Raw genomic sequence first — 13,152 nt, forward strand, 5'->3', positions numbered from 1 at the left:
GCACACCTTTAACCCCTGCACTTGGGAGGCAGAGGCAAGTAGATCTCCTAGTTTAAGTTCAGTCTGTTTTATACAGAGTGTTTTTGGACAGCCAAAGCTACAAGGGGAGACCTTTTCTTAAATTGAGAAGAGAGGGAGGGGGATTGAGGAGAGAGAGGGGGGAGGGAGGGAGGATGAAAGGAACAAAGGAAGGGAGGGAGGGAGGAAGGAAGGAAGGAAGGAAGGAAGGAAGGAAGGAAGGAAGGAAGGAAGGAAGGAAGGAAGGAAGGAAGACTCTCTCTGGAAGTAGGGAGTCACTGTGGTGGGCCTTGAGGCTTTAGAGGCCACCTCCTTTCCTGAGTAGGAGAGCCTCCTGCTCTTGCTCCTGCTCCCATGCCTTTCCCCACAGAATAGATGCTCTCAGCCAGAATAAACTCTTTCTCCTTTAAGTTGCTTTTTTAGGTTTTGTTTTGTTTTGGATTTGGTTTTTTTGAGACAGGGTTTCTCTGTATAGCCCTGGCTGTCCTGGAACTCACTCTGTAGACCAGGCTGGCCTTGAACTCAGAAATCTGCCTGCCTCTGCCTCCCAGAGTGCTGGGATTACAGGCGTGCGCCACCACCGCCCGGCTTAAGTTGCCCTTTTCAAAGTATTTTTTCATAGGGCAGTATTTTTCATAACAGTGTGAAATGTATCAGGTATAGGTAAATGCAGTTAATTCAGAACAGGTTAATATGTCTAATAGAGTTTCCTATTGGAGTAAAGACACAGCTACTGCCTGTAGCTACCTGACTTCTTTCAGAGAATACTACTCAAATAAGAGTAAGATTCTTGACCCCCCTGCAGGAAAGTATTTCAGGACAAGTCAGTTTGGGGCAGCCCTGTTTATTTAGGGCTGGGCCAATGGCTCCATGGGTAAAGTGTTTGTCATGCAAGCATGAGGAGCAAAGTTCAGATCCCCAACATCCGTGTAATCCCCGTTAGGCTTGGCAACCTTCTGTAACTCCAGCATTCATTCGTTTGGCAGAGACAGGATCCCTCGTGGAGGTGAGCTAACTGAAGTACTTGTTCAACTGAGGACCGTACCTCAGAGAATACTGTAGAGCAATCAAGAAAGACTTCTGAAGTCAATTTCAGCCCTCTGTGCACACATGCAGACATGCATATAGTCACACAGATGACACACAGAGACACACTTGGATCCACCAACCAAGAGCGTACACTAGCTGGTCCCAGCCCCCCACACACATACACTCCCACACGCACACATATACAGCAGAGTACAGCTTGTTCTGACCTCTTGAGAAAAGTCCTAACCCTTGAGAGATTTGAAGCCCCAGGGAGTGGGGAGGTCTGGCAGGATGGGGAGGGGGTGGGGACATCCTCTTGGAGATGGAAAGAAGGAATAGGGTAAGGAACTGAGGGCAAAACGGGATAATAAATAAATAAAATCTTAATGTACATTTAAACACAGACAATAAGGGAGAGAGTGCCTCTTAGAAAACAGCTGGCTCACACCAAGGGCATGGGTGTGAACTTTGTAATGTAACACTTAACATTAGCCATAGATACTGTTTTGAAGTACTTCTGAAGCTTCTTTCTTTGTTTAAAGGGTTTCTGGGAAACACCATCACCCCCCCCCCCTTTTTTTTTTCATTTTTCTTTTGACAAGTCAAAATAAAACTTGATAGATCACAAGAAAATTAAGACACGTAATCTTGTTTGTATGATTTTTAAAAATACATAGGATTTTTAGAAGTATGGCTGGGGCGGGGAGATTAAACTCAAAGGTTCTAAGCACTTTGGCCTTAAGCATGGTCAGTGGCTATTGCAACATTATTATTTTAAATACTTCTATAAAATGGGAGTATTGTTTCGACCTATGTAATCTCTCTTTTCTTTAGATTGGGTATATAGCCTTGACTGTCCTGAACTTCTCTATGTAAATCAGGCTAGTTTCAAACTCACAGAGATCTGCTGCCTCTGCCTCCCTAGTGCTGAGATTGAAGGTGTGCGCTAGCACGCCTGGCCTATGTATGCACTCTTTGCACCAAATTAGTTAGTTGTGTCAAAATTCTGGACTCTTAGCTGGTAAAGGACTCAACTAGGCTCAAGTGAAAGGCTCCTCTTCCTTCCTGCCCTCCCGGAACTTTCCTGCTTTTCTACCCTGCCTCAGTTTCTTACATTGCAATTACATATTATGTTACCCATCTTCTTAAAATGTAATACCACTCTAGGCTCATTAAGGGAATGATGTAATTGATAAAATTGCTTGTCTATTAAGAAGCACAGAAGGAAGGCAATTCTGGGTGTGCACAGCATGTGAGCTTCTGAACCTCATAGTTGAAAAACTTGCCCTTGTTTCAGCTGTGGAGTTGGGGTTTATTTCAGGCATAGAAACTACTGTGTGAAGCCTAGTTCGAGCTGAGTGGCCTGATTCTTTCTGTCTGTGCTTCCAGCTGTGAAATCTTTAATTCTATTTTTGCCATTTCTGTTTCTGACTGCCTCCTGTCATGGGAGGGATTTTGAATTATTTACTTGCACCTCATTGTCTTTATGTCACTGAAATATTTTGGCTCAAGCCTCTACTCTAACCAGTCTCTGGAAGGAATAATAATCATTTATTCCTTATTGCTGAAGTTCTCATTATTGCTCTTACAAAAGCTCCGAGCTCTCTGCAGTGAGCCAAATCATCTTCAGACCTTAGAGACAAAACAAAGTAAAAATGAAGGTGTATTAGTTATTTTTTTTGTAGCTATGACAAAATACCTAATAAAAGCAACTCAAGAAAGAAGGATTATTTTGGTATGTGGCTGAAATGGCAGGGACATTAGGAAGGCAAGGTGGCTGGTCACAGTGTTCCCACAATCAGGAAGCAGAGAGATGACTGCTAGTGCTGGGGTTTTCTTTTCAAACCCCTCCCTCCCCGTTTTTTCCAGTCCAGGACCCTACCTATGGGATGGTTCCAGATAACGTGCAGAACGGATCTTTCTTCCCCAGTTAAAGCTATCTGGAAATCACCTCTCAGATGTGTCTCCTAGACAAGATCAAAATGCAGCCAAGTTAGCAGTAAAATGAAGGATCAAGAATGGAAGAGACTGAGATCCTTAAGGAAAACGGTGATCAGGTGTCATTTGGAAGCTGTGCGCTCTTGTGTCTGGCTTCTGTAGGTCCTCTCTGTGTTCCACCACGGGACTGGGGCTGCTTGAGCTCTGCTCTTCTGTCCTTCCTTTGTTGTACACGTTCCTTCTTGCTGTCTTAGTGATTAAAGTGAGGTCTAGCCTGGGAAGATACTCACTGGGGTTATTCTGAAAGGTGTTCAGTTGGCCACACACATAATCCATTTGTGTTCTTTGCCTCATTTACATAATGGGCAGTTATACTTTGATCATGCAGGGTGACCCTCACCCCAGGTGATGCATTGCAAGACTCCTCAAAGATGCTTGAAACCCTGTGCAGTACAGGCCTTTCATACCGTCATTGTGGTCTTTAGTTTTGTTTTGTTTTTAGACAAGTTCTCACTCTTTGTAGGTCCAGGTTGACCTACCTAGAACTCACTAAGTAGCTTGGGGTGGCTTCAAATATAGGTCAGTCGTCCTATTAGCCTCATGGCCTGGGATTACAGGCCTAAACCCCAATACCCAGGTTATACTACATTTACCCTCTGTACATATAGACCCGTGACAAAGTTGGATTTATACACTAAGCAGAATGCAGTATTAACAGTAACTCATGAAGTATAACAATTAGACAAAGGTACTCTAATAAAAGTTTCACAAATGAGTTTTCTATGCACAAATGAGCATTATTTTGTTTTCCCCTAAAGGGGACATTTTATGACTCTCTTGGATATCTGAGTCACTAGCATAATGTTTTATGGCTTGTGGCAGTTATTAAGTAAAGTACTTCTGCCTCAGAGTGTTTGACCTGATAGCAGAGAAGCTGGCAGCAGGCGTGTGCAGTGCCTCAAAGGCTGTTTCACAGCTGTGGGCCGCGGCAGGAACGATGCAGAGCCCAGAGAGTGAACTGTGAGACCAAAAAGTGGAAAGACTGCAGGGAGGGAGGGTGATGCCAGCCTGTGGGGGAGGGGCGGGCTCCTCCTCAAAGACGTGGTCTGTGAGAAAATGGCAGACTTTATATGCAAATTCTAAAATCTTTTTGTTTTCTTTTTCTTTTCTTTCTTTTTTTCTTTTTCTTTTCTTTTTTCTTTTTTTTTTCTTTTTTTTTCTTTTTTTCTTTTTTTGGTGTTTTTCAAAACAGGGTTTCTCTGTGTAGTCCTGAGTGTCCTGGAACTTGCTCCGTAGACCAGAACTCAGGGATCCTCCTACCTCTGCCTCTCTGCGCCTCTGCCTCTCTGCGCCTCTGCTTCCTCTGCCTCCTGAGTGCTGGCACTGAAGGGATGCGCTGCCGCTGCCAACTCCCAGAGCACCAGAGCTGTAAAGCAGGAATTATTTCTGGAGTTTTTCATTAAATATCGTCAGATCACATTTGATCTGAAACCTAGAAAGCAAAACTGCACCCAGGGTTATGGGAGTTCACTGTATGTAAGGGACAGTATTCCTACCATTTATGCTAGTAAACTTGTATACTACCAGACTGTAGCCAACCTAATAAGCTGAGTATGTATAGTGTACACATGAACATAAGGAAGTATGAAGATAGTGCTATTCTCTGATGAGGAGTGGATTTCTTAAAGGTTTATTGCATATCCTAAATGACATAGCAATGGATATCATTAGGACATTTTCACACATATGTGTAACATTTTGATAATATTCCCCCACCCTCCTACCCCCATTACCTTCTCTCGTCCCCTCCCACTGATTCCCTTTCTAGTCTGTCTACCTTCTGTACTCTTTGTTTTGTGTTGGGTGACTAGAATTGCTTACAGGAGCAAGAGTGAGGGTGGGTGGGCAGTTAGTGCTTGGAGTTTCTCCTACCTTCGCCCTGCAGAGAACAGAATGAGAACTGGGAGGTGGAGTTGGCTGGGGATGGGGTGTGGATGCTCAAGATGAAGAGAAGCCTAGGGATCTCCCTGACACTCACTGAGCATTCTTGTCGCATGCTCCAGTGGCCCCAGACTTACTCAAGGCTTTGCCAGCTGGAGACTTGAGCCTGCCTCTGGCAGCATCACTACATGCCTTAAACTGTTTTATAAGACACTGAGAGAGTGAGTCTCCGTGCCATTACACCAGCATAGGACGCCATGTCTCATGGCCTGGCTAAGAGGCAGGGCTCGGCCGTATGAGGTATGTGCTAAATGTTCTGAGGTGCAAATGATGCCACGGTGCCTCTGCAGGGAAGTTTGTTAATAAGGTGAGTGTTGAAATGAGACTGGGGCCACTGAGGTGTCTCAGTGGGTAAAGGGCTTGCTGTGCATGCCTTCTGACCTCAGTTTAATCCCCAGAATCCAAGGTGGAAAGAAAGAATCGACTCCTGCAAGTTGTGCTCTGCTCTCCACATTTGGTATATATGTATACCTGTGCAGATGATCACACCATGGTACATAAGTGTACTTGTGCTGGTGATCACACCATATGGTATGTAAGTTTACCTGTGCACCTGATCACACCATGTGGTATATATGTTTACCTGTGCACATACTATGTGTACAATATCAATAAGATTCGAACACTTCTAAAAAGAGAGAAACTGGAACCCTAAGGACACCTCAGGAGAATCTTGCTAGTTGAATTTTTTACTCTGTCTATAAAGGGACATACAAAGCATTCTTAATACAAGAGGAAAATGTAATAACTGAGAATCGGGGTAGATTTCTAATCAGGTCAACTTTTGGGAGAAAGAAGGAAACCTCAGGGTAAGCATTACTGCTATAGGACAGTTTATCCTGATATTCTCTATATTTGCCTTTTTGGTTTTGGTTGTTTTGAGACCAGGTGTCACTGTGTACCTCTGGCAGGCCGGTAGCTTGTTTAGTACACTAAGCTGGGCCTTGAACTCACAGAGATCACTTGCTTATGCTACCACACCTGGCTTGATATTCTTGGTTAAGGAATTCCAGATCACTAAGCACCTAAGTTCTAATTGCTCATGTGGCTAAGAATACCATAGCAAGTTATGCCTGGGCTAGAGAGACAGCTCAGTTGGTAAAGTGCTTGCCACACGGGCATGCATACCTAAGCTTGGTCCTCAATACCATGTAAGATGTCAGTTGGGGTGACAAGCCCCTGTAGATCCAGTACAGAGAAGATGAAGACAGAGGATGAGTCCCTGGGCTTGTAGGCCAGGAAGCTTAGTCTACTGAGAGACCCCAGGTCCTAGTGAAAGACCTTTCTCAAAAAACAAGGGGTGGAGCTGGAGAGAGATCAAGAATGAGTGCTTGCTCTCCTGGGGGAACAAGGGTTGGGTTCGCAATGAGCACGTCACATGGGTTACAACTACCTATAACCCTAGCTCCAAGGGAGTCAATGGTTCTGGCACCTGTGACTCACACACACACACACACACACACACACACACACACAAACACCCCACATGCACACCACACACAACCAAATAATAAAATCATTAAACACAAGGTAGCCAGTCCTTCAAGAAAAGACAACTCAAGTTGACCTCCAGCTACCCCCATGTACACAAGTGCACATGAACATGTACAAACACAAAAAGACACATATCCTCAAAAGTTCGGTTGACATATCTTAAAATGGGGAAACAGTTTTTCTTCAGAATTAATAGCAATTCTTGTTAAGAGGTTGTCTTAGTCAGGGTTTTTATTCCTGCACAAACATCATGACCAAGAAGCAAGTTAGAGAGGAAAGGGTTTATTTAGCTTACACTTCCACATTGCTGTGATCACCAAAGGAAGCCAGGACTGGAACTCAAGCAGGTCAGGAAGCAGGAGCTGATGCAGAGGCTATGGAGGGATATTTCTTACTGACTTGTGGATTTGGGGACTTTGGATTTGGAAAGTTGTGGAATGCTTTAAGTGGAGCTTACTGGGCCAGCCTACTAGGAATATGGAAGACAGTGGTGCTGAGGGTTATATGAACTGTGTAAGCCTGATGACCCAAGAGATTTCAGTGGAGAAGAACTTTAATATGTGGCCAAGAGACTGGTTTTGGTCATGTTTTGGTGAAGAACGTGGCTGCTTTTTGCCATTTTCTGAAAAGAATGCCTAAAGCTAAGATAAAGAAATTCATATTAATTGCATCAACAAAGGAAATCTCAAAAAAAGTCCAACAGAGACTTTGTTCTCCATTAAATCTGATGAGGAACATTTTGGACAAACATAGCAAGCTGAGAAAGGAAAAATACAAAATATATAGTTTGAGTATTAAAGGCGCTCCAGGAAGGGAAATGGAACTGAATTCAAGGATATTAAATTGAATTAAAGGAGTTGGGGCAAGATTCCATCCAGCTAAATTTTGGTCCAGTTGAGATAGTACAAACCTTTAATCCCTGGAGATACAGATAAGCAGATCTCTGAATTCAAGGACAGCCTAGAACAGAGCAAATTCTAGGTGAAGAAACACTTAAATCCAGGCTTGGTGGACCATACCTCTAATCCCAGTGCTTAAGAGACAGGCATGCAGATCTCTATGAAAAAGTCAGTCTATGGAGCAAGATCCAGGACTGCCAATGTAGGCAGTGAAGGGGTTAGAAAAAAGGAAGCAAGCCAGTGAGAAACATCCCTCCATGGCCTCTGCATCAGCTCCTGCTTCCTGACCTGCTTGAGTTCTAGTCCTGACTTCCTTTGGTGATGAACGGCTGTGTGGAAATGTAAGCTGAATAAACCCTTTCCTCCCTAGCTTGCTTCTTGGTCATGATGTTTGTGCAGGAATGGAAACCCTGACCAAGACAGAGGTAGTCTACGCGTTTAGTTATCCCCTCCTGCTGTGTGAGGTAACAGGAATCACACACATACCCATCTCGACTTTTCTTCTTTTTCTTTCCCTTTTTTTTTTTTTTTAGGAAAAAAAGTGAATGTGATCATTTTTTTTCTGTAGTATCTGCTGATCGTTGCAAACCTGTGTTATGTACACAGATGTCACAACTTAGCGCAGACTGACCTCCAGCCTGCAACCCTGCATCAGCCTCCCTCCCCATGCTCATGGGCCTCCCCAGCCTCGCAAGCCTTCCCCGCTTCCCGGGCATGCACCATCACACAGATGGTCAGTGGGAAAGCACTTGCCACACAAACTCCATGACCTGAACTTGGTCCCCAGAGCCCGTGGCTGAGGGAGAGCACTACATTAAAGTCTTGATACTCATGTCACAATAGACATGTACAAAGAGCATCTGGAATGCTCTTTGGTGATTGAACGCTTGCCTAGCACATTCTAAGTACTGAGTTTGATCTTCAATACCAAGAAATATTTTTTGCTTGTTTGTTCACAAAAAAGGAATAAAATGTGATAAAAATGTTTTAAAATACTGATAGAGAAACCTGTCACCACAGAGTCTAGCTGTTAGAGCTAGTTCTTCAAACTCACACAGACACTTTTTCATCATAAGAATGGTTCTGTGAAGTCTGCTGCGGTTCCACACAGCCTTGCTGGTTTTCCACAGCCACACATCTACACAGTCCACCTTCCTCTATCCTTTCCCCTGTCACCACAACAGATGGGTAAACTGCAGTTTCCCTACTTTGTCTTGATTAAAAGAGCTGTACTGACATGTTAATGCCTAGGTTTTTTAGCCTTTTCAGGCTTAATCCGTAGAAATGGATCATTCGACCAGGAGTTCACTGGTACCTGGGCGTGGCAGCATGTACCTGTAATCTGCGGCAATTTATTACAACCCTGTCTCAAAGTTGAAAAGATCTGGAATGCTCTTTGGTGATTGAGTGCTTGCCTAGCATATTCTAAGAACTGAGTTTGATCTTCAATACCAAAAACTATAAAAGGATTGATGGCTATAAATATAACATGTTGATTTTTTTCCATGTGGTTTAAATTCAATAAAGGTTATTTTGAAAGTATTGATTCTAATGCTTTAAAATATGACATTTAGATGGCACTTCCAAGAACAGATGGGGAGAGATTCCGATTTTATTATCAACCACTCATGTAATGTGCATTCAGTTCTGCTCTTTAATAATGGTTTACAGTTTGTATAATACACCATTTTGCTCTATAAAATAAAGCATGGGGAGAGAGTGTTGAGTGTAATAAATTATGACAATGCTCAAACATTGGGCAAATCTGTTACTTAAACTAGATTTTAATTTTGTATAATTAATATTTTCAACCCTAGCTTAAGTTAATTAACTTTTACTTTCAATTTGCTATGTCATTTGAGTAGATTTAATTGAGCTGCTTTCAGCATAAATTTATATTCCTGTTCAGATGAACTGTGAAAAAGTAGGAGTAGTTAAAAGCTTATCTCTTTAATAGTTTTGCATAATTAATTTGATTAAAACAAATCTCATTAAAGACCTTTAAAGTGAAAGTTTATGCTGCAGTAAGAAAGGTTTTTTATCCATTTACTTTTGTTGAATTGGATTAACCCCAATTCTATATTGGCTGCAAACTACAAATATTGCAATTATTCCACCCTGGTCAGGGTTGCCCTCATAAATGAGGGTTTGTTCTTTCTCACTACAGAGGCAGAAGGCAAACCCTGAGGGGGAAGTCAGGTGGCATGGAAACCTGCAGTATGACTCACCAGCTTAGAAAATGCAGACATGGCTGTGGTATGGTGCTTTGGAATCCAGAGTTGCTATAATTTGTTCCTAAGTGGGATTTGAGTTTCAGAGCCTGGGAGAAAATTAACTCACCCAGATACTCCTACTGTTCCTTTTTCTGGGACCAGGGGTCAAGAGCTGAAGCCAAAATTAATATCTGGAGAAACACAGAAGTCCCCAGTTATCAGTAACAAGGAGAGGAACCCAAAAGCAATTCAGAAAACCAGAATGGCGAGGCAGGCACATAGATGGAACTGGACAGGTGGTGATGAACACCTTTAATCTCAGTGCTAAGTAGGTTGAGGCAGAAGCATCCCTCTGGCAAAGCCAGCCTAGACTACATAGTGAGAGGCCTTGTCTCTAAATTACTAGATGATAAGTAGGCAGACAGACAGACAGACAGACACAGACAGTAAGAGGTAGACAGGCAAGGATGTAGACATAGAGAAAGATTTGGCTTGGGATATGACTGAATGGTAGAGTACTTGTTTGGCATGTGTGAGGTCCTAGATTCAAACCCCAGCACAATAATAATAATGATAGTAGTAATAATAATAATATCTAATAGAAATTGCCTGTGTACAGAAAGTCTGCTTCCTTTTTCTTCTTTGTGTGTGCCAAGGCAAAGTCCAGCTGCCTCAGATTCTGAGACTGAAGAGAATCTGGGTTAATGTAGATATTTAGAATAACCAGAAACTGCATCAGTGGAAATAATTCAGACAATTACCTTTGTCACTTTGGGTGCCTGTAACAAATGCTAAGGTGGCTGAGGCGACACACACACATATTTCTCACAGTTCAATAGGCTGGGAAGCCTGGAATCACAGCACTAGACTCTCATGAAGCCTCCTTCCTAGACAGCCTCCCCATTGCTATACCCTCACATAGAAAAGAGACTCTCTTCTTTAAACTCACAATCCTCGGCCACTGCCTCTTGCTAATGCTGGGGTTACAGGAATGAACTACCATACCCAGTCATGTCTTGTAATGATACCAATCCCATTGATGTGTGTGTGTGTGTGTGTGTGCGCGCGCGCGCATATACATGTATATAGATGTTAAAGAACAGCTTGTGGGAGTCTGTTCCCACTTTCCACCATGAGGGTACCAGTTATCAAACTCATATCTTCAGGTTTGGCTGCAGGTACTCACCAAGCCAAATTACTGGTCCCTGGTTACATAATTTTTAAAGCTAGAAAGAAGGCTTTATTGTAGTCTTTTTGATTGGTTTTAGTTTTGGTTTTGATTTTTTGTCTAGAAATCTCAGCCTTCCTTTTAGATTTAATCTAGTAAAGCCAGATTCCACTGTGTCTTGAGTTCCTTGTGTTTCCCACTGTGTAGCACTTCCTAAGCATTGCCAGTGAGCAGCTGACACCACAGTCAAGGCCACAGTTACTAGCACAGCAGCCATGCCCCGTCCTGTCAGAGCTTTTCACATTACTCATAGAACCTTTGCCTGGTGACTCAATTGGTCTCCTACTGTGTGCCGAACAGTACATATCTCGTCAGTGAAAGGGCCTGACTTTAACTTCCTGCACCAAGAAGGAAAAGTGGGAAAGTCAAAGGGGAACAAAAGGAAACAATGTGTCTGTCTGTTTCTGTATATGTGTCTGCTGTCTGTCTTTGTCTATATGTATGAAAACTAAAACCACAAAAGTATTTGTACATTTGTATTAGTGTGATAGAAAGTATTGGAAACCTGGGATGCAAGCACATTATTAAATGTACAACTATTGAAGTTTATCAGCAGAAAAGACGAGCGACTGAATATCTGAAGGGAGAATTCCTTCAGGTTTCAAGAGGATCATCCTGAACTGTGACAGTTTTTCTTCTTATAGTTCTCAGGTCAACTTCGGAGCAGCTGCTTGAATTCCATTAGACGTTAGGAAAGCAAGGCACAGATAACTGGGAGTGTGGGAATCCATTAGTTCTGAGACTAATGAACTTGGTGGAGAACACAAACAACAAAACCAGACGGAATGAGAGACAGAGCAAAGCAGTATTCCCATAGCCGTGGCCAGATAGCCATAGCCAGGGAGCCCTAGGCACAGGGGTGGACTGGCTTCCTTTAAGACAGTAAGAAAAAATACTCCACTTTCATCCCATCTTTTGAAGTGTGTGTTTCCTTCCTACTTTCTCACCATAATCACTGCAGTGAAACAGTCTTTTCAAAGATCTGTCAATTGTGTCATCAGATTCACCATTACAGAGACATCAAGGGCAGATGGATTAAGCAGCAATTTCAAAAGACTTATCCCCTTGAGTATCTGTTGTTGAGTGTACTGTACCAGGCATAAGACAGTAGAAATTATCAGAGCCACTGTTACATAGGGATAACATAACAATACAGGTCATTGATTACTTATCAAACAGATAATTCTGGGAAACCAGAATTATATGGATGGCATAAAGAGGATAATTATAGTTATTATCATAATGTATCAGTGGGAAGAACTGCAATGAAAATAGTTTAGATCTACTGTTCTATCATATTTAGGTGACTTCAATCTGTAGCCAGGAGACAAGTCACACACACACACACACACACACACACCAGTTAATTTTAATATGCCTTGACGAGCTCAGATGCTGGACAGTTGTAATCCTCCCCACGGCTAACATACTTTCCCTCCAGTACTCCTGGCTTAACGCCCTCTATTTCTGTATTTTATTTTTGTTGCCCTGGCTCCTTGTGTGCAGCCCCCTAGTCTTTGCTGCCCGAGATGCTCCTGGGCAGCCCTTCCAGGGGTCACATTCCTTCTCACCTACATTTCAGATGATTTTCTTTCTGCAGCTCTAAATCTGATCCCTCTTCCTCCAAGACATAGTAATCCCTCCTCCCCTCCTCCCAGTTCCTAGCCTGTGAACATCTAAAGGTCCTGCCTCAGTCTACCTGCCCAACCATTGGCTGTTGGCTCCTTATTGACAATCAAAAAACAATTGAGGACAAGGACCTTCAGCGTTTGAACAGGAAGATTCCTAATTTGGGGGGTCAGATTAATTCAAAGCATTAGAACTGATCTGCAACAGCAGTCAAATTATAATTTTAGTACATCTTGGACATGAACCGATGACTAGTTGTTTGTCTACAGTAAGATGTCCTATGTAATTACTTGGTCAAAAAGTCAACTTAAAACAGGTATATAATATTTATCTCCTGTGGAAACAAAATTTATTCTGTGTAATAACCATGACACAGTTTCAGTACCATGTTTAATGGGCCCTCTAGAGCTCCATTTATAGTATAGTTTGGTCTGTTTTCTACATTCTTTAGGAATCTGGAAAAACCATAGAAAATGAAGTATCTATCATAAAACTTTGCATTAAGCTCAACTACTGTTCTGATAAAGTTTAGCAACAGAGTTAAGGAAATTAGTCCTTCATTAACTGTAGCCACAGCTGAATTTAGGAGACTATATAGTTGCTTAGAATTATGCTGAGAATTTCTAGTACAAAGAATATTGAGTCTTTTACTATTAGTGAATTATATACACACTTAAAAGTGAAGACATGTTTTAATTCCAAG

At 42.4% G+C, this 13,152-nt stretch overlaps 1 protein-coding gene across 3 annotated transcripts in view; it reads left to right on the top strand.

The window, feature by feature from the left end:
- Nucleotides 1-13,152, top strand: part of Patj (PATJ crumbs cell polarity complex component) — a 300,765-nt gene that overhangs the window by 175,474 nt on the left and 112,139 nt on the right. The gene's annotated exons all lie outside the window — the stretch shown is intronic.

This window comes from Apodemus sylvaticus, chromosome 3 (assembly GCF_947179515.1).
Source record: "Apodemus sylvaticus chromosome 3, mApoSyl1.1, whole genome shotgun sequence".
NCBI classification, from domain to species: Eukaryota; Metazoa; Chordata; class Mammalia; order Rodentia; family Muridae; genus Apodemus; species Apodemus sylvaticus.